The sequence below is a fragment of the Mirounga angustirostris genome, unplaced genomic scaffold, assembly GCF_029215605.1.
Source record: "Mirounga angustirostris isolate CCGP_5_RB_7025 unplaced genomic scaffold, mMirAng1.0.hap1 SCAF_4, whole genome shotgun sequence".
Lineage (NCBI taxonomy): Eukaryota > Metazoa > Chordata > Mammalia > Carnivora > Phocidae > Mirounga > Mirounga angustirostris.
Genome location: NW_026991712.1, coordinates 110283464 through 110303957, shown reverse-complemented (window position 1 = coordinate 110303957; position 20494 = coordinate 110283464).

Below are 20494 nucleotides of genomic sequence, written 5' to 3'. Positions count from 1 at the left end.
TTAAAACTCTGGACTTTGAAAAAAAAAAAAAAAGAACAAAACTCTGGACTCTGGAGCTCCGGGAAGCTTCCTAGATTGGTAAAACTCCATGCATATTGTCATACACTGATGTCAGAAAAGTAATGTGTCCTGACTCCAAGACAAAAGAAGCTCTGTTTCTGATATTTTCCTGGATTCTGTCCTCTGCACTTCTTCCTTTGGCTGATTCCAATTTGTATCTTTTCTCTGTAATAAACCATAACCACAAGTATAACAGCTTTCATTGAGTTCTGTAGCACTTCTGGAGAATTATTGAAATTCCTGGTGGTTAGGGGAACCCCCAGAATATGCAGGTAGTGTCAGAATTCAGTGGGGTCTTGTGTGGACTGTGTTCCTTCTACTTGTATAGTTAGTTAACCCTAAGCAGATAGAGAGTTACAGAAAGTGGGCTGTAGAAACATGGAAAACTGAGAGGGAAGAAATGTCTGAGCAAGTCCGAAAATCCTGAGTTTACCCAGAAGTTAAGGAAAGAACATTATTCTAGGAAAAATGAACAAAGGCAAGGAATCAGAAAACAAATATCATATTTCACGTATACACCATGTAAGTGCTATCAAAATAAAACAGAACAAATAAAGCTACCAATTAAATTATCATATGCCACTAATTGTAAGATATACCCTCATATTAGAGATGTTAAAAATATCTTAAAATCAGTGGTGCCTGGGTGGCTCAGTCGTTAAGCATCTGCCTTTGGCTCAGGTCATGATCCCAGGGTCCTGGGATCAAGCCCTGCATCGGGCTCCCTGCTCCACAGGAAGCCTGTTTCTCCCTCTCCCACACCCCCTTGCTTGTGTTCCCTCTCCTGCTGTGTCTCTCTCTCTCAAATAAATAAATAAAATCTTTAAAAAAAAACCTTAAAATCAATAAAATATGGTAGACTACTTAGGAACTGGTGCCAAACTAAGTGTGGCCAATACACTAGATATTTCAAGGCCAGGAGTAAAGGGGAAAATATAGATTGGGGGAGGGGGGTTAAGCAAGAAATGATGTTAGGGAAGTAACTTAGAGGCAGACTGTGAAATTTAGGTGAAACATAAATATTCACTATATGCTATTCCTTCTGATAAGAGCCTTACCTAAAGTATGTCTTTCAATGGTCAGAATGACTTAAAGTATATTATACATATAGAGAAACGGAAGCTCAGAGAAGCTACAAAGTTAACCAAGGTCAGAGGCCTATTATGTTGGAAGGCTGACTTTGAAGCAAGTGTTTCTGATTTGAAAATACATAGTAAAGTGTTTAGATTTTACGTGTAGCAGGGGCCATAAGGAGGATAATGACATTTTATTTGGGAATATAACTCTGGTAATACTGGGAAAAGACTGGCCACAAAGTCTGAGCTGATGTTTTGTGGTCATAAGCTAAGGAAAGATGGAAGTTTCAGTGTCAAAGGAACATTTAGGGAAGGAACAAGGATGACTCTGAGGTATCTAGATTAGAAATTTATGACTACCAGAGTCACAAAACATTTGGAGGGAAAGTGAATTATGACTTAAAATTCAAATTTATTTTCAGTTCCAGGCACTTGCTAAATATCTCAATTGGGCTACCCCATATAGCTGACAGGGTCAATAGATGCACATTATATGTCTGAATACATACAAGTTTAGAATACCCAGGTGAATGAAAGCACTCAAGGACATCATATATAGATAGAGAAAATGATTAAGGCCAGATCCCTAAAGAACCCCAACATATAAGGAGCAACCAGAAGAAACAACTAGATCTATCACTAAAGAAGTAGAAAGAAGACTGTCCTGCTGTCTTGTAAGAAAAGAGAAGTTAGCATTGCAGCAGAGAAGGGATGTAGGACAAGAATTACAATTAGAACATTAAAACTGGCAACCATAGTTACTATTTGAAGACCATGACAAGGTAAGTTGGTTGATGAAGACCAAAACTACATTGTAATGAGTTAAAAAGAGACTGTTAGTTTTTGCTGTGCTTTAAAACAACAACCATTTGGGGCGCCTGGGTGGCTCAGGCTGCCAAGCAGCCTACTCTTGATTTTGGCTCAGGGCATGATCTCTAGGTCCTGGGATAGAGCCCCTTGTCCGGCTCCATGCTCAGCGTGGAGTCAGTTTGAGGATTCTCTCTCTCCTTCTGCCCCCTCCCCTGCTCACTCTCTCTCTCTCTCTCCCTTTCTCTTTAAAATAAATAATCTTAAAAAAAAAATAAGCCAACGACCATCAGTTAACTCACAATTCTGTGGGACAGTAATTTAGGCCAGGCTCAGGTGGGTGATTTTTCAGGACTCAGTTGGACCTACTCTTGGTATTTTTAGTCAGCTGCCAGTTAGCTTCTGGTGGTTGTCTGGCTGTCAGGTGGAGTGCTAATGGTACTTGGACCATGTGTCTCTCATCACCCAGCAGGCTAGTTCAGATTTGCTCACGTCGCAGCTCTGAAGGAATCCAAGAGAGTGAGCAGAAGCTTGACAGGGCTCTTGAGATCAAGGCACGGACTGACATACTATCACCATTTTCCCCCTGATTGGTCAAAGCCAATCACAAGGGTAGCCAGATTTAACAGGGGAGAAAATAGACTTACCTCCTGATGGGAGAAATGGCAAACATACTTCAAAAGGATGTAGAAATAAAGAAGTGTGGCCATTTTTACAGTCTACCACGAAGAACAAGATGAGGAAGAGCAAACAGAAAAAAATACCTATCCTTGTCGATAAAGTGATGATAAGAAAATAATACAAAACACCTTAATGAAAAAGGAGGCATAACAGGTTTTTATTCCGGAAGCAGGAAAATAGCCTTTATTGCTAGGAGATGCTAGTTGTATCTCCAACTCTTTTGGTGCTATTGCTCATCATCTGTATCCGTCTTGATTTCAGTTGCAAGTCACTGCCAACACCATCCGTCCCCAAGTTTGGAAATGCTTGAACATGGATATTGATTTGAAGACAAATCAGAATGAGGCATTTAATCTGATCTGGTAAGATTTGTTTCTGTCAAATGTCATTTTCCAATTAGCTACTGGAGTAATCTTTCTAAGCTGCCTTTTCTAACTACATTGGCTCAGGTCCTTACAGAAGCAGACACCAAAAGAAAATTATAATTCCAAGAGAATTATCAGGGAAATGCTCAACCTAGGATTTTCTACATACAATTTAATAAATTATCACAGGAATATAAGTTGTGCTTTATCAGCCTTGGGCAACATTTCAGTCTGATCACTGTAGACATCTAAACTAGCTGTTGGCACAAAAATCACCAGCTATAAGTCTTGATATTTGAGAACACTACTTTGCGAACTGATCAATGGTGCAGTATAAGAGTCCTAGAGCAACAAGAATCCAGTTCTTTCTTCATATGGCTAGTTACTATTCAAGTACAGGGTTTTGTTTATGATGTCATTATAGAGCATCATTCTCTGGTAAGAGAATTTAATGATACTTGTTGTGATACAAATTTAATGCTACTTATTGAAGAATGACAAATTTGTATCATCAAGAGGATGAGATCTCTCACATAGGCCAACACCATAATATTGCTAATAATAACAGCAACGATAATAACAACAATGGCTAAAGTTATAAGTGTTATAAATGAATATTATGTGCTTTGCTCCAGTACTCATCAAGCAGAAGGAAGTGGTGGTCTCATCATGCTGTAAGATGATTGTTAATTTTTAATACTGTTAATGTTTATTAGTGACAGATGACTGGCTTAAAGTGTCTTATGAATAATAAACTAGGTGGGTGTCTAGTGTCTGTCACAAATGTGCGTTCAAGGCCAATGGAGTTGCCCTTTATTTGGCTTTGGAGACCTTGCATACATAGATGATAACAGAATATACCTTCAGGAATTAGGACCAACTTTTCACATTTTAGCACTGATAACAGTGGGGGAATTCTTGGCACTTTTTCAAGCCTCTGAGATTCTACTGAAGTCCTGAGATGTAGGAAAGTTCATCTCTGATGTTTTAGCAAATAGAAAACTGCTGGAAAATGTTTCTCTTGTTCCCTGGCCCTGTTGAATTCATAACACTTAAACACCTGTGTCCATCAAATAGAACACACCAGGATCACAGCTAGAGCTGTTCTTGACTTTGCAATTTCATTGACTGACAGTTTAATATCTATTTATTTTCACATCTGACACCAGTAAAGACAGGCTGGCATCATGAATGTCAAGACATTATGCTGACAACTGTATTTTTTTTTTTTTTTATCGTTTGGGGGGATAGAGGAAGGTTCAATGTTCCCAAGGAAAGTATTCTTTTCAAGCACTGCGGCTCCAATAAAGACCAAATTATAGTTCAGATATAATTGGCAGTAACTATTGATAGGTTACCTGTACATGTTTATATAGGAACGAGTACATTCAATTTGAGATTTGCTAGTAAACTAACTGTTACTGTTATACTCTGGAATGAAATGTGTAATTATACTATTTAAATAGCTGAAATAGCTGCCATTATTGTGGACCGTGTAAACAGTGTTTTCCATGCTAAAATTGAATGTTTAGAATATGGTCCCTTATTTTCAGCAGCTCTTGTTTAGTCTCTGAAATACAAACAAGAGGTCTAGCTCCATTCCAGTTCCACAGTATTAGAACGACACTCTAGATAAGAAGCATTCACAAAATGAAAATGAGATGGATTTTTAAAATCTTAAGCAAGACCACAAGTGTTGCTCAAAATTAACCACAAAGTCGAGAACATAACGTTCACATTGGGAACTGTGTAAAATACATTTTCCTTTCCATATGCTGAAGCAGCTCAGGAGAAAGGCCCTTTGTCTCTCTCATTTACACCTGCTATCTAAACAGAAAATAACTCAATTTTACTGTACCTCTATGTATGGCTGGGGAAATATTATGATGATGCTGCAATCACTGAACTTTTCAGTCTGCTATCCTGAGAATTTTCTCATGGCTAGAGGTAAGGTCTGATAATTCACAGAACCAGTTTCACTGTGCAACCGTTAAGGAGCTGCTTTATAATCAGGCAGTACTGAATGGACTGACTTTATTGCCTTTATAGTTTAGGATTGAAGTATACTATTACATCTTACAATTCTCCTCCCTGATGTCATTTTGCCAAGTACTCTAAGAATGAAATATGCTCTCTAAACTGAAATTTTGTTCAGAGTGCATTCATTCAGAAATTAGGCCTGAGATTGATTGTGGATTTTCACAAAATCACATTAATTTCAGTTCTTGGCAATTACAGTATAATTAGTGTTATTGATGTAGCAGCCTCATAAATAAATATTTTGTAGCCATATAGAGGGCTTTTGTTTGTTTCTTGTTTTATGTGTTTGTTTAGGCATCATTTATGGCTGAAATTAGGCCTGGGTGTCTTCGCTCTTACTGCGGAGGGAAGCATACAGGGAGGGGTAAAGAGAAGGGAGGAATCAGAATCCTCTCCTCCAATTTACTGAATCCATTTCAATGGCACATTCATATAATCTCAATTCTGATTCCCTCTACCCTGAGTTCTCCATATCCCACGTCTCCAGCCCACAATTTCCTTTTGTCTATTAATATCAACCGTCTTCTTTGGCCCCTATGCCATTATGATCTCAGATGCAATATTCTTAAGTCTTTCCTCCACACCTGTTTTGCTTTCACATCATCTCTTCATATTTTATAAATCTGTCTTGATTTGCAAGGTGCACTGGCTTTGGAATCAGGAACACTGGACTTGAGTCCAGCCTCTGCCACTAATATATACATGTTAATCGAGCAAATATTCATTTCTAAAATGAGAGTAATACTCATTTATTCATTCAGCAAATGTTTATTGAATAATGACTACGTGTCAGGCACTATTTCAGATACCAGGACATAGCAATGAAAACAAACCAGCTAAGGCCTCTCCCTCATGGGCCTTGCATTCTAAAGTTATCTGCCCTTAAAGGATCAAATAGAAAATATATGCGATGTAATGTTCAACGATTCATTAGTTGCATATAACACCCAGTGCTCATCACTACATCAAAAACTAATGATGTACTATATGTTGGCTAATTGAACATAATGAAAAAAAAACAAAATATATGTGAAAGTTTGTTATAAACTATAACATATATCTCTAATGTATTTTATGCCAACGATAACAGGAAAACAACTGTTTTTGCTTTTGTTTTGCCTATCCTAGAAAAAAATCAGCTTGCCATTGTATAAGGCCTAGTTTCCTAAAGTTGGTGAAAAGGAAAAGAAATAGAAATATTTGCAAAAATGGAATGTAAATGAAGTTACTGTGGGAAAAGAGGAAAATGGAGACAAAGTAGAAAAAAAAAATGATCAAACTGACAGTATTGAGTGCACCCACACACAAAATATATGGTGTTTAAGGAGAGGGGTCAATGCTGATTTACTGACCAGGACAGAAGAATGCAGCAGTTAGAGCCAAGACTGGGAGTGTAGAGATACTGGGTATCTATTTCCCCTTCTGTTGCAGGATCTGTATGATCTTAGATTAGTCACTCTACCTGTCTGGGCTATATTTTCCAAGTCTAGGAAAAGAGAAGGTGGACTCCCTGATTTCCAAAAATGTCTTTAAGCTGTTGCCTTCTGTGACTCTAAAGCAGGAGTTTGTGTCTTTGAGTTTAGTCTTCACCTAGAACCCTTCAAAATGTTTGCCCCAAGTGAGACTCGGCATACTTTTTCTGTAATAGAGGAAGTATTTGGTCCACTTTTTTTTTTTAAAGTTGTGGTAAAATACACAAAATTTATCACCTTAGACATATTTAAGAATACAGTTCAGTAGGGTTAAGTACATTCTTATTGTTATGCCTATTTCACTTTTTTTTTTTTTTAAGATTCATTTATCTTCTTTTAGAGAGAGAGAGAGTATGGTGGGGAGGGGCGGAGGGAGAGGGAGAGAATCTCAAGCAGATTCCCTGCTGAGAGTTTAGCCAGCCTCAGGGCTCAATCTCATGACCCTGAGACTGTGACATGAGCTGGAATCAAGAGTCTAAATGATTGAGCCACCCAGGTGCCCCACCTATTTCACTTTTGAGTATTAAAATTAAATGGCCAAGGGTATTGTCTCTTCATTTAAAATTGATAGACATTTAAGCTAATGAATACTCAATCTTTGGATTTTTTAGGAAAGTATATTTTATCTAGCTATATATATATGTTAAAACTATATATAGCTAGATAAAATACTAATAATCAGTATTAGTTTTGATTAAGGAAACAACCTCAAACACTAAATTTCTAGGGGTGCTCGGGTGGTGTAGTCAGATGAGCACCCAGCTCTTGGTTTCGGCTCAGGTCATATCTCAGGGTCGCGAGATCAAGCCCTGCACAGGCTCTGCGCTGAGCACGGAGTCTGCTTAGAACTCTCTCTCCCTCTCCCACTCTCTCTGCCCTTTTCCCCACTCACTCCCTCTGTCTCTCTTTCAAATAAATAAATAAACCTTTTTAAAAACACACTAAATTTCTATAGTCACTAAATGTAATTCAAATTACTTTCATATATTAGTCCTAAAAGTTTCTTGACATTTTTTCCTGTTTTCTGAGATTCTATAAAGGCATGGGCGGGGGAGGGGGGGTAGGGTAGGGTAGTTTTAAAATTCCACCCAGACTTAACAGTGAATTTTACAAGTAAATAGGAACAAATGGACTCTCATATTTGTGATATGCAACAAAGAAAACCTAAGCCTTTTCTGACTCCATGTCACATCTCCTGCCCCCCAAAAAATCCCAAATGACAAACAATTCTCCTCTAATTATGAATATAAAGAGACATCATATTCCAGAAATAACAGATTTTAGGTAAACAGTACTTTCACATTCTAAGCCCTGTGGGAAAATACTTTACCGGATGGAGGAGCACTTACATGGGTGACAATCAAGTGACCAAACATTAACCCCACCCCTGCTGTCTGCTCTCTCAGTGAATAGTGACCGCACTTGCTCCTTTCCACAGCAGATTCTGTCATTTTCTAGGCTCAGCCCTTCAGACCACACTCAGGGGTCTCCACCAGCCATGAGCCTTGACATGCTGTTACCACCCAGCCCACCTGATATTACACGGAGTATTCCCAGTAGAATGGGGAGGAAGATGAGACCATCATATGATCATACTGCCATTGTTTATATTCCCATTAAAAAAAGAACAGTTTTAAGGGCTAATGTGATTTTCCATTATTACATCACCCTTAATAACATTGCTATTTTGCTGAAAAGAGATAAGCAAAGAGAATGGACAATGAGGCAAAGCCATAAAGCAGGTATTCTATTTGGGCACTCAAAAATACTGCCAGGCAGTATTTGCCAACTTCTGACAACTTAAAAGGGCTACTTCTTTGGATATGAGGTTTGTAGGGTTTCTCATTAACTCTTCCTGCCATAGCCAATGTTTAATGTGAGTGGTATAACAGACAATACTCCAAGAGTGACAAGCTCTTTCCAAAGTAGCAGCAAAAATTAATGAAAGGACCTTAGCATGTCTTTGTGTGAAAAACCCACATTGCCTTTTCAAACAATAACTCAGTTCAAATAAACTGAAGGCATTCTTAAATCACCACCTTTGGTTTTAATTTGGGGAATGGAAAATTTGCCACCAGGCTATCATTACTTTTTTAAATGACACCCATCACTGGGTCATATTTATGAATATTTCATTTGTCCATGTGAACACAATTCTTAACACTGCAATAATATAATAATAGTGATTCTTCATTTACAAAGCATTTAAATGTTCAAGGTACTTCTACCCATATGAGGTATTATACTACCTATAAGGTGCTATTAAACTAGCAGTCAAATAATAAATATCGCAAATACAGCCATTTGGAAGGTGAAAAGTTCTGTAATACCCTTATAAATTCAAAATGTCTCATTTACTAATCAAATGTCTCAAATACAATCATTGCCTAGTACTGATAATGAAGACACTAGTAGTTCTAAAAACCTACAGGAGAGATTCATCTGCTTTTCTTCTGACAGATTCTAAATTTAGCTCTCAAAAGTAATTACCAAAATCTTGTTCCTCTTAAGTATTTTACTTGTGTTACGTCTCTGAAGGTGGCTCGTGGTCATGGGGCACCTGGGTGGCTCAGTCATTAAACGTCTGCCTTTGGCTCAGGTCATGATCCCAGGGTCCTGGGATCGAGCCCCGCATCAGGCTCCCTGCTCCGCGGGAAGCCTGCTTCTCTCTCTCCCACTCCCCTTGCTTGTGTTCCCTCTCTTGCTGCGTCTATCTCTGTCAAATAAATAAAATATTAAAAAAAAAAAAAAGGTGGCTCATGGTCTCAGCATTATGGAGTCCATTCAAGCCACTCAGATGGTAGACATAACAACAAATATTCTTCAAAATTAACAGGACACTTGTTCTGTAATTAGCTTTTGGATTGCAAAGTCATATAAAAGGGAATCTGCTGACAACTGAGCACCACCTCAGTATTTTTTGGCACTAATTAAATTACACATTTTGCTTGATTATTTCAAATGGTTTCCTTCTTTTCAGGAGACATTGTTTCATCATACTGCTTAGCCATAACTGGTTGCTTGGATCGAGCACCAATACACTGCATTCATTTTCACAGTTGATGTGGAGTGTGAAAGGTAAGAAAGCCTTTGTGTGTAATTTTAAACATCCAACACACAGGTAAAGAGTCTGCACCGTGGTGTGATATCTGTTGTTGGATGTAAAAAGGGTCTCAACTACAGAGCCATCTGAAAGAAAGCTTCTTTCCCAAAGAAAATATTTCACAAGAAAAAATGCTTATCTCCAACTTACTGGGCTAACAGAAAAACAAGCATTTAAATACAGAAGCCAGCAAGCAATTGGAAATACTTAGATATACATGAAATTTTGATCCTCTTACATGATGTAATCCTTAATTCAATTCTTAATTGTGTTTGGTAGGTATTGTCTTTCTGGGCTATGATTTCTAATAAAATAGGCTTGTCTCTTCCTTTGAGGCCAAATGCACAATATTATGTGGATGGTAGTACAAAACCAAAGACATTTTCCTTTTAAAAAATAAGCAAATATACTTATCAAAGTTTTAGCCTTAGATACCCTGAACTACTGAGTTCATATTTTCACCTCCAAATAATGAAGAATACCATTTCTGCAAAGTAAAAAGTAATGAAAGACCTTGGGTGATTTTATTCAAACAACATATTTTTGCCAAAAATTTTGTCCTCATATACTTCCTGCAGCTATAAAGGGAGCATCAGGGGCGCCTGGGTGGCTCAGTCGTTAAGCGTCTGCCTTCAGCTCAGGTCATGATCCCAGGGTCCTGGGATCGAGCCCCACATCGGGCTCCCTGCTCGGCGGGAAGCCTGCTTCTTCCTCTCCCACTCCCCCTGCTTGTGTTCCCTCTCTTGCTGTGCCTCTCTCTCTGTCAAATAAATAAATAAATAAAATCTTTAGAAAAAAGAAAAGGGAGCATCAAAAAAATGAGTATATCTTTCTTTGCAATTACCAAAGGGCTGCATTTTCAATTCGTGTGCATATGCGTATGTGCGTGTGTTTCAAAGTCATGCTCATGTGCTCTATAGCTTCCCAAAGTCAAGGAAGAAAAACATTCATAGAAATCACAGAAAATCAGAGAGAAGGAAAAAGTTCCGGATCTTTTCCAGTTGAGGAATTGGCTTTATATTGTTAAATAATATGGCCAAAGTTAGCAGCAGATTCACTCAAACATTATGATCCTGAGTGGCCCACTTGTATGTTTTCCATCACATCATTCTCTCCTTACAGACAGCTTCTTTAAAATAAAGTTTGTTTTGGGGAATGTGGGTGGCTCAGTCGTTAAGTGTCTGCCTTCAGCTCAGGTCATGACCCCAGGGTCCTGGGATCAAGCCTGACATCTGGGCTCCCTGCCCGGTGGGAAGCCTGCTTCTCCCTCTCCCACTCCCCTGCTTGTGTTCCCTCTCTCTCGAGTTCTCTCTCTCTGTCAAATAAATAAAATAAAATCTTTAAAATAAAGTTTGTTTTAATGTTCATTAAATTAATACCATCATAATGTTTAAAACACAGAGTCAAATAATAATGGAAAACAACATTTCTCTTGCCTCACCCCCTCCTCACCCCCAGTATTGCTTTCCAGGGACTCCATATATGACCATTTCTGGTTTTGTCCTCCTGGTGTTATACCTCTCCCCTACCCCTCTCAACAGAGCACTCATACTGACATTTTTTACTTAACTACTTTAAACATTGTCTCTTACACCTTGGGCTGTGATGGATGAGAATTTAATGCATTTATACCACTTCCCACTTTCTCTCTCCTCAATCATGCAAAATATTTAAAACATTCTTCTCCATTGGTTATCTTTGTAATTTCAAACAGTTTTTAAACCTTCTTTCCTTATCCCATAGCAGTAGCTCTTCATTCTCAGCTTTTAAAATAATGGCATTAACCTTCCTACACTCTCCATCCTCAGTAACTTCCTAAGAATGTGAGGCATCAAAATTTCTATGTCCCTGCATGTGTGAAAAGATGTTTATTGTTCTCTCACACTTAATGGATAGTTTGATTGGATCTGTGTAATTCTAGGGTGGGGAGAAGTGAAGCAAAGGAACTCTTGTTTAGCTCCATTTTCCTGAATTTTGCTTATCAGAAGCCTATTACCAGTTTGATATTTTTTTTATAGTTTTTTTTTTAAGATTTTATTTATTTATTTGACAGAGAGAGACACAGTGAGAGAGGGAACACAAGCAGGGGGAGCAGGAGAGGGAGGAGCAGGCTCTCCACAGAGCAAGGAGCCCGATGTGGGACTTGATCCCAGAACCCTGGGACCATGACCTGAGCCAAAGGCAGACACCTAACGACTGAGCCACCCAGGTGCCCTGATAATATTTCTTTACAGATGATCTCATGGTTCTCTCTGGAAGCTTTTAGGATCTTCTCCTCCTCACTGTTTATAAAGTTTTAAAATCATGGGTTTGGGATTAGGTCTTTCTACATTAATTGTGCCAAACACTCAATATATCCTTTTACTCTGAAGACATGAATGCTTCTGCTCAAGGAAAATCTCTTGCATTATTCCTTTGATAACTTTTTTGTTCACAAATTACTCCATTCTCTCTTTTGGTAACTTTTATTAATCAGATCATTAAACATATTAGATTGATCTTCTATGCCTCTGACCTATATTTTATGCTTCCCTTTCTCATTCTATGTCCCAGGGCACTGACATGTATTTAAATCCTAACACTTCTGTTGAATTTGGTATATCAATGTCATATTTTTATTCTCTAAGAAATCTCTCATTCTCTGATCATTTCTTTGCCTAATGTCTCATACCTCTTTTTTTGTTTGTTTGGTTTGCAATTGCTTTTCAAATTTCTTTGAGTTCTAATTAAAAGTATTATTTTGTGGAGGTTTTATTACTTTTTTTAAGGGGCATTTTGGGGGGGGGGGTGGATGTTTATTTTCTCTTTGTGACTTTTTCCGTGGCCAGCTTTCCTAAAATGATTATCCGTGACCTCATTCTGAACAATTAAGTTTAAAAACACTGCTTATGAGCACTATATTTATGGGCAGAATTTGATGACTGTCTGGGCCCACTGTAACCCTGGGACCCCCCCCAAATGCCATGGCTTTTTCTGGTGTTCCAATGTTCACCTTAGACACCCTTATTCTCATCAGATAGCTCATTTAATTTCTTTTGAGAAGAAATTTCCAATCTTCTGCCTGGGAAAAACATCTATCTACCAGGCATTCCATGCAATGCATGGACATGGTGCTGGTGATGGAGTTCAAATGCTCTGTAGACAGACTTTAATTAACACCTCTGCTTTCTGGTTTACTTCCCTTCACACCTAGTATTTCAGAGTCTTGAGTTTCTTTGGGGAACCCTCTCTGGGCCAGTTCTCTCTTCTGTTACCAATCCCTCAGCTGCTTTTTTTTTCCTCCCAGAATTTTTTTTTTGCCATGTCTCCTCTGAGAATTTCCTTCTCATATGGGGATTTGAGGGGGGCGAGACAGGTTGGAGAGGAAAAACTCACGTGATCAATCCATATTTTTGAACCAAAAGCTATCTGAAGTACATCCTAATCCTAGGTGTCTCCCCTCAAAACGTCCCCCCCTTAAAGAGTAGGCACCATGGACTATATAACCATTAATGAGTGTAGGATGCAGCCATTTAGGGTGTGCTCCTTGAACGCATATAAACATTTCCATAAAAAGACTAATCTACCCACTAATCCCAATCAACCACCCACTGCAAAGTGATAGAAATAAAATGACAGGTATTTAATGCCACTAAAATGGCTTAATCCCACAGTGTCTTGTTGGATAATGCTCTGCTCAAAGTAATTCTGATTGTGCCTGTTGTTATTATGCTGTTAATATTACTAAATTTAATATCAGTACCCACAGAGAGACAATGGTTACTTTTCATGGAAACTCCATGGTTCCAATTTGTTCCAATTGGATATTAAATAACTCACAAAAATAATTCATAACAAAGGGCAGGAAGAAATAATTTATGTATCATAAATTGGATATGTTATGATGAAAGCTAAAAACAACTAAGTACGTTTAACATTTATGAAAGAAAGCTGTGTCCTGAAATTCAACTAGTTTGACTAAATTCAGTTAAAACAACAACAAAAAACACAGGTGGAGATGAGGGGATGGGAATGAAAATGTGCAAATTTCTAGGTGTCTGTCTCCAAATAAACAGATTTGACTGAAGTATCTCTTTTCAAGCAGTTGTTTATCTAAAAATAATCTTCCCTTTAAGAAGACCTCCATATATAGTTGTTCTGTAGGAAGCCCCGGGGGCAAAGAGAAGACCTTTACTTAAGTGAAAAGCTAGCCTGAGAATTGCCTCTAGGCAAAAGCCATTATACACTTCTCTTCCATCCTTTAGATAAGCCAAAAGCAAAGCTTCCCACTGATACAAATCAGCTCACAACTTGGCTCTCATTAGCTCTAAACCTATGGAAATCTTTAGAAGCTTGGTTCACCCCACCAAGCTCATTAGGTGTTTAAAATTAGGCATTCTTTTCCTAAGGAGCAACAGGAATTCCTGTAGCACAGGTATATATATATAATGTCCCCCCAGGCTTTGTTAGGTTAACAAAGTGCACTGAAAGTGCTCACTAGGCCTCCTTGGCTGTACTTGTTAGTTCAGATTTCACACTTAGCACTAAAATAGAGCAGTGATTGGTATACACAAATCCATTTAGATTCTAGGGACTGGATATCTTACCTATTTTCATATACTTTTAATCCTAAATGTATCCATTTGTTTACTTCCTATTTCTGAGAGTGTTTGGGGTGGGGCCACATTCAGTCACTCGTGTCAAGTATTCTAAAATCATGTAGAAAAATATTCCTGCAAGGGATAAAGGATTCAGGAATATACCTCCAGCTGAATTCTGCTTTATAACAAGGCCTATACTTTTCAACTTCCATGAGACTAGAAAGTGAAATTGCCTGTGTTCTTTTGATGTAATTATAGCCATTAGGTGTCCAAAGTCTTTTTATTTCTGTCAAATTAAGGCAGATATCCAAAGCACTGAGCTTGCTGAAATGGTTTTGCCTAATGTGTTCCATATGACTTGTAAGATTCTGGGAAGCAATGGGGGCAACTGGGGAGGCCAGATGTGTGTGTCTTAGGTATTTAATGCCACTTAAAGATGTCTTAAAGAAAAACCCTAGCTGGCAGACCCACAGCTCTGGATCATGGGTCAGCCAGTGTCTGCAACCTTGATAACTCCCAGTTGCTTTGCTCCCACTACTTCCCAAATTATCAAGACAATGTAGAAAAGCATTTCTCCTCATTATAAAACAATGCTGTGGTACATAAAATGTCAGTTGGCTGTCCCATAACCTCATATACTACAGGTGCAAATCTTGAAGAGGGCATAGAGTTTAACCTTCCTTTAGCATGGAAAAGAAGCAATTACTTAGCTGTTAAGAAAAATCCTAATATCATTACCAGATAACCCTAATAGCCACCTGGATATCCAGCTATTATTTTAAATGGATTTAAAATACATTTTAAAATCTCAAATTCAAATCATATGGAAATAATAACATAAGTTATCATAAAGGTGTTTTGAGATAATGCTAAATGTCAATTTAGCATATTTTCCTATATTGGCTTTCTAGAATGAATGAATAGCTTCTTTTATGAGGTAAATGTCCTTTGGTCAAATGAAAGGGACAATCATATTTAAAGGCCAGTTAATATAGTGAGGTAGATGTAGTCACTGGTGTTCAAATCTCACTATATTATCTTTAAACAAGAGTGCCCACTATTTTGACTAAAGCTATCCCCAACAGCTTGGGCTGTTTATTTCCTTTGTTCTCATGTTTTCCTACCATGTTGATCTTCTAGTATTTCTTTTTTTAGCTCCAAACATTTTTGTCTAGTGTATCTCACAATCTAGTGACAATAATCTAACTATCTTTTTTTGGTACAGTGAGGCCTACCACCACATATATTTCAATGGCAACCCTTTTTGTAATTCAAAAGAACTGCATTCCAGAACTGAATTCTTTTTTCAGAAAGAGAAGAATTCTCTTAGAATCAGGGAACTAAGCCTTCTTAAAAAAACAGAAAATCTGACAATTCAGACATGCTTCCAGTCCTAGGACCATGTTTCTTTTCTCAAGACTTTTCCTGTGTGAAGACACCATAACAACCATTTAAACTGAACAAACCTTCCTGCTTACAAAACAAGATTCCATTATAGTAAAAAGAAATTTGCGGGGCGCCTGGGTGGCTCAGTCATTAAGAGTCTGCCTTCGGCTCCCTGCTCATGATCCCAGGGTCCTGGGATCGAGCCCCACATCGGGCTCCCTGCTCCGCGGGAAGCCAGCTTCTCCCTCTCCCACTCCCCCTGCTTGTGTTCCCTCTCTCACTGTGTCTCTGTCAACTAAATAAAAAATCTTAAAAAGAAAAAAAAAGAAATTTGCTTCCCCCCCCCCACCTCTACCCTTAAATCGGTGCATACCCACGTATACAGATAGGCATGCATAACTTTGACTAATTGTTACCCTGAATTAGCCACAAAACAACTCTATGGATTTACATAATTGGTCTCTTTTGGGAAAAATATTTCATTAATTCTAGTTTTTGAACTGGAAATAAAATGTAGTTATTTTTTAACTATTTTACAACTAAAACCATGAAGAAATAGTTACTAAGAATTTATTTAGGCCTCTCCCCGATGTAAACCTCTCTATGAGAGTAACAACCACCATGACAGTTGAGTTATTAGTAAAGTAAAAAATTTGAGTACAGTGGTCATTTGCTCAAGAAATTTTAAGGCCTAATTTTTCTGTGTTTAAATATCTGCATTTATGGTATGTCATCTCAATGACTGTCCCAATTCACAGGTGCTACCAGAACGAAAAGAAACCTGAAGCTAGGGGTCACAATGTGTTTTTTTAATCTTCCATCAAAAGTCAACAGAAATATTTAAAAACAACAAAATTCATCATACTTATATGTGATATTCTCCTCCATGACTACTCTTTCAAAATTGACACTCAAGTACAGGAATATATTTTAAATTTGCAGTCTTTGAATAATCTAATCCAAGTTGTAGTATAGTTTCTCAAACAAGCATTAATAGGAGTTGGTAAAAGGCTTTGTTTCACTGGTGGTTACGGTTTTAGAAAGCTACCATAACTGATAGGTATTCATAGGTAAAATAAACAGTAAAAACTTTTTTTCAAGAAACAAGTAAGAATTGCACTAAAAAGAAAAACTGGCTTTGGGCCGATGAGGCAGACATACCCTGAGGTGACCCCAATGAGACACATGTTTGACTAATCTCCTCCCCTTTAAGTATAGGCGGAACCTGGGCCTTGCTTCTAGCCAATAATATATAGCAAAGGTGGAAGGATTTTTCAAATGTAGTTAAGGTCCCAAATGAGTTGATTCCAAAAAGAAGATTATCCTGTGTGATCCCGACTTAATCAGATGAAAGTCCTTAAGAGAGGGACTGAGTCTCCCTGACTTCAGAGACTCTCTCCTGCTTTGAAGAAGTAAGCCACCATGAGTTGTACAGCTGCAAAGAAATACATTCTGCCAGCAACCATGTGAACTTGGAAGAAGATGCCAGGCCTCAGGTGACAACACAGCCCCAGCTGACATCTGGAGTGTAGACTGATTAAGACCCTGAAGCAAAGAACACAACTAAATCATGCCTGGATATGTGACCTACAGACTCTGTAAGATAATACATGTGTATTATTTTGAGTTTGTGGTAATTTGTTACACAGCAAAAGAAAACCGATACAGCTCAGCAACAGAGTATTTTCACATGTGGGGTGCCTGGGTGGCTCAGGCAGTTAAGCGTCTGCCTTCAGCTCAGGTCATGATCCCAGGGTCCTGGGACCTAGCCCCGCATTGGGCTCCCTGCTCAGTGGGGAGCCTGCTTCTCCCTCTTCCATTCCCTCTGCCCCTGCTTGTGTGCTTGTTCTCACTCATTCTCTCTCAAATAAATAAAATCTTAAAAAAAAAAGGAGAAAAGAATATTTTCATATGGATCAAATGTGGGAGGACAATTTGTATTATACTTATAAATGACTCTGGGAATGGGAATGGATTTAGGAATTTTTATTTGGGAGTTTAAGTGATTTTGGGGTTTTTAATTTGGGAATTCCTCCTCAAACTTCTGAACCTTTAGCCTTGCTTAAAATTGATGAAATAAGGACAGATAGAACACATTTCCCAAACTGATGCTTAAGGAACACTATGGTATCTTACAACCTCATCCACCTTACCCTTACCTTTATCAAAATGACTCATGAAGGAGGAGTTCATGGCCAAATATTTTTGGCAGACATTGTATAGATCCCACTTACCACCACTACTTTCTCCACCAGCACCACCACTGGTACCCTATCCTTGCAGGTTTGCAATGCAAAAGTTTCTCAGTCTATAGTAATAAAACTCATCTTTTTCAAAACCTATGTGACCATCAAACTGTATAACAGAGTTCAGTAGAACACACTTTAGAAAGCAGTGTGACAGGGAGTTCCAGTGAGCAGAGGCTATGCTAACAGGAACTGGAATGACATGAGTGAGGTTCACCATTACCCTCGAAAGTAATGAGTGTTTGGCAAAGAGGTTGTCTAGGATGGAGAATGGCTCAAATGGAGGCCGGCAGTAGGAAACAAGTTATTTCAGATGGCAGAGGGTTTCAGGACATTGCCATTTATAACTCCTTCATAAGAGGGCAACTATTTATCTTTTTTTTTTTTTTTTTAATTTCACTTCAGTGTGAGACTGGATGAGCTGTTAAATGTGAGTTGGTAACAAAAAAGAAACCAGACTAGTGGGGATGATGAGGTTGGATCTTGTTTCTTACCATTTTATTTTGACCTAGGACTAGCAAACCCACCCCTGAAGAGAACAGTGAGATTTTTGACCTTCAGTGCCCTCAGACATGTTTCTCCACTGTGCCTCCACAAGATGCCCTGTATTGTTATCCTATCCTTAGATGTCACATCCTCCTACTCTATTCCTAGTCTCAGAAATTTCTTTTCCTTGGTAGGTCTTTTCTTTCAGATCTTTAACCTCTTCCTGTCTGAACTGACCTATTATGCAGTCCTAGCTCTCAGCCAATCATTATTCTTGTTTGAAAAGTAATCAGATATCTTCGTTAATACCTATTAAAAAGTACCATTGGGGGGCACCTGAGTGGCTCAGTTGGTTAAGCGACTGCCTTCAGCTCAGGTCATGATCCTGGAGTCCCGGGATCGAGTCCCGCATCGGGCTCCCTGTTCAGCGGGGAGTCTGCTTCTCCCTCTGACCCTCTCCCATCTCATGCTCTCTCTCTCTCTCTCATCATTCTCTCTCTCAAATAAATAAATTAAAAAAAAATCTTTAAAAAAAAAAAGTACCATTGGCCTTCTTAACTCCAATCATGGCTGCCTAGCCACAAAGCAATAAGTAAAGAGAATTATGGATTAGGGTCAAATACAAAACCAAAGTATTTTTAATAGAAAAAAACCTAAATTTCACTATGAAAAGAAAAATTAATGCTCACAGGCCAAGAATCTCTTTCTATTCCTATTTTGTCTATCCTTTCTTGATACTTACAGACCTTTTATTCTGCCCATCAGAACCATTACATCAACCACACTCCATAATATATGCTTAATACACCAGAATCCCTCTGTACTTACTGGACCCAGAATACTATGAGATTAGGTATTGCAGTTGCCCAGCAGCATCATACTTTTTTCATGTGCATTTGTGTCACTGCTGTGGCCTTATCAACAGAACGGTAGATGACTACCCAACACTATAATTAGCAAGGAAAGGATGGAACTACTGTAGTCCTACAGAGGACAGTTAGTCAAGGGATGGAACCTTGAAATTAGGCTGGCTCTCTACTTTAGATCTGTATAATATACAATGTTATTCAGGCAGACAAATTGCATCAAGTGTCATAACACCAAACACCACTTTCATAGATACACGTGTTGTGCAACATAAATAATTTTCTCTGATTAAGTAGGGAAAGAAGGATTTGTCTGGTTAGCTAGATGAATGGACATTTGTTTGTGGTTAGCTAATGAAGCTTGCAAATAACTTGTATAGCAAGTTTAGGGTGTGAAGCCATTATCTGTACTTGTCAACAGGACTGGCACAGGGTGAGGTGAGTGAGATGAATGAGGCACTTGTCTCTGTGGAAATTTAAAGGCAGAGGGTGCCAATAGTCAAAATAAACCTATTCCAGTACAGCATTTTTTTTAAAATTTTATTTATTTATTTGACAGAGAGAGAGATAGTGAGAGCAGGAACACAAGCAGGGGGAGTGGGAGAGGGAGAAGCAGGCCTCCCACCAAGCAGGGAGCCTGATGCGGGACTTGATCCCAGGACCCTGGGATCACGACCCGAGCCAAAGGCAGACGCCCAACGACTGAGCCACCCAGGCGCCCTCCAGTACAGCATTTTTAAAAGTCTAATGCAAAAAGTCATGATAAAGTATCAAATGGTTAATAAAGACAGAATTAACAATGCTGTGCCAAGCCATATTAGAGCCTATAGCCAAAGGAAAAATCAGCAATACTAATCTGTCTTTACTTAAAATTTTGATATTTTGTTCATCATAGATTTTTTTCCCATATTTTACTTTTTTTTTAAATATTGCCTTTGGCATTTCTCTAAATTTTGTGCCTAAAGCAAGTCCCTCACTTGCCTCACTCTAGTGCTGGCCTTTCATTAGATCTATTTTTTTAATGTTCTGGCTAACTCCTAGAAAATATTTTCTCATTCCTTTTAGTCTCTCATAGTTTGGGGTCAAAAGTCCATACCAGACATTTATGGTCAATTGGTTTTTAACAAGGATTCAATGGAGAAATAATAGTCTTTTCAACATATAATACTGAAAGTTGGATATCTTCCTTACACATATGTGAAAATTAACTCAAAATGGATCATAGGCCTAAATTAAGAGCGAGAAGAACTCTTAGATGAAGACACAGGAGTAAATTTTGTAGCCTTTAGTTAAGTAGAGCCCTCTTAGATTTGACACCAAAAACAA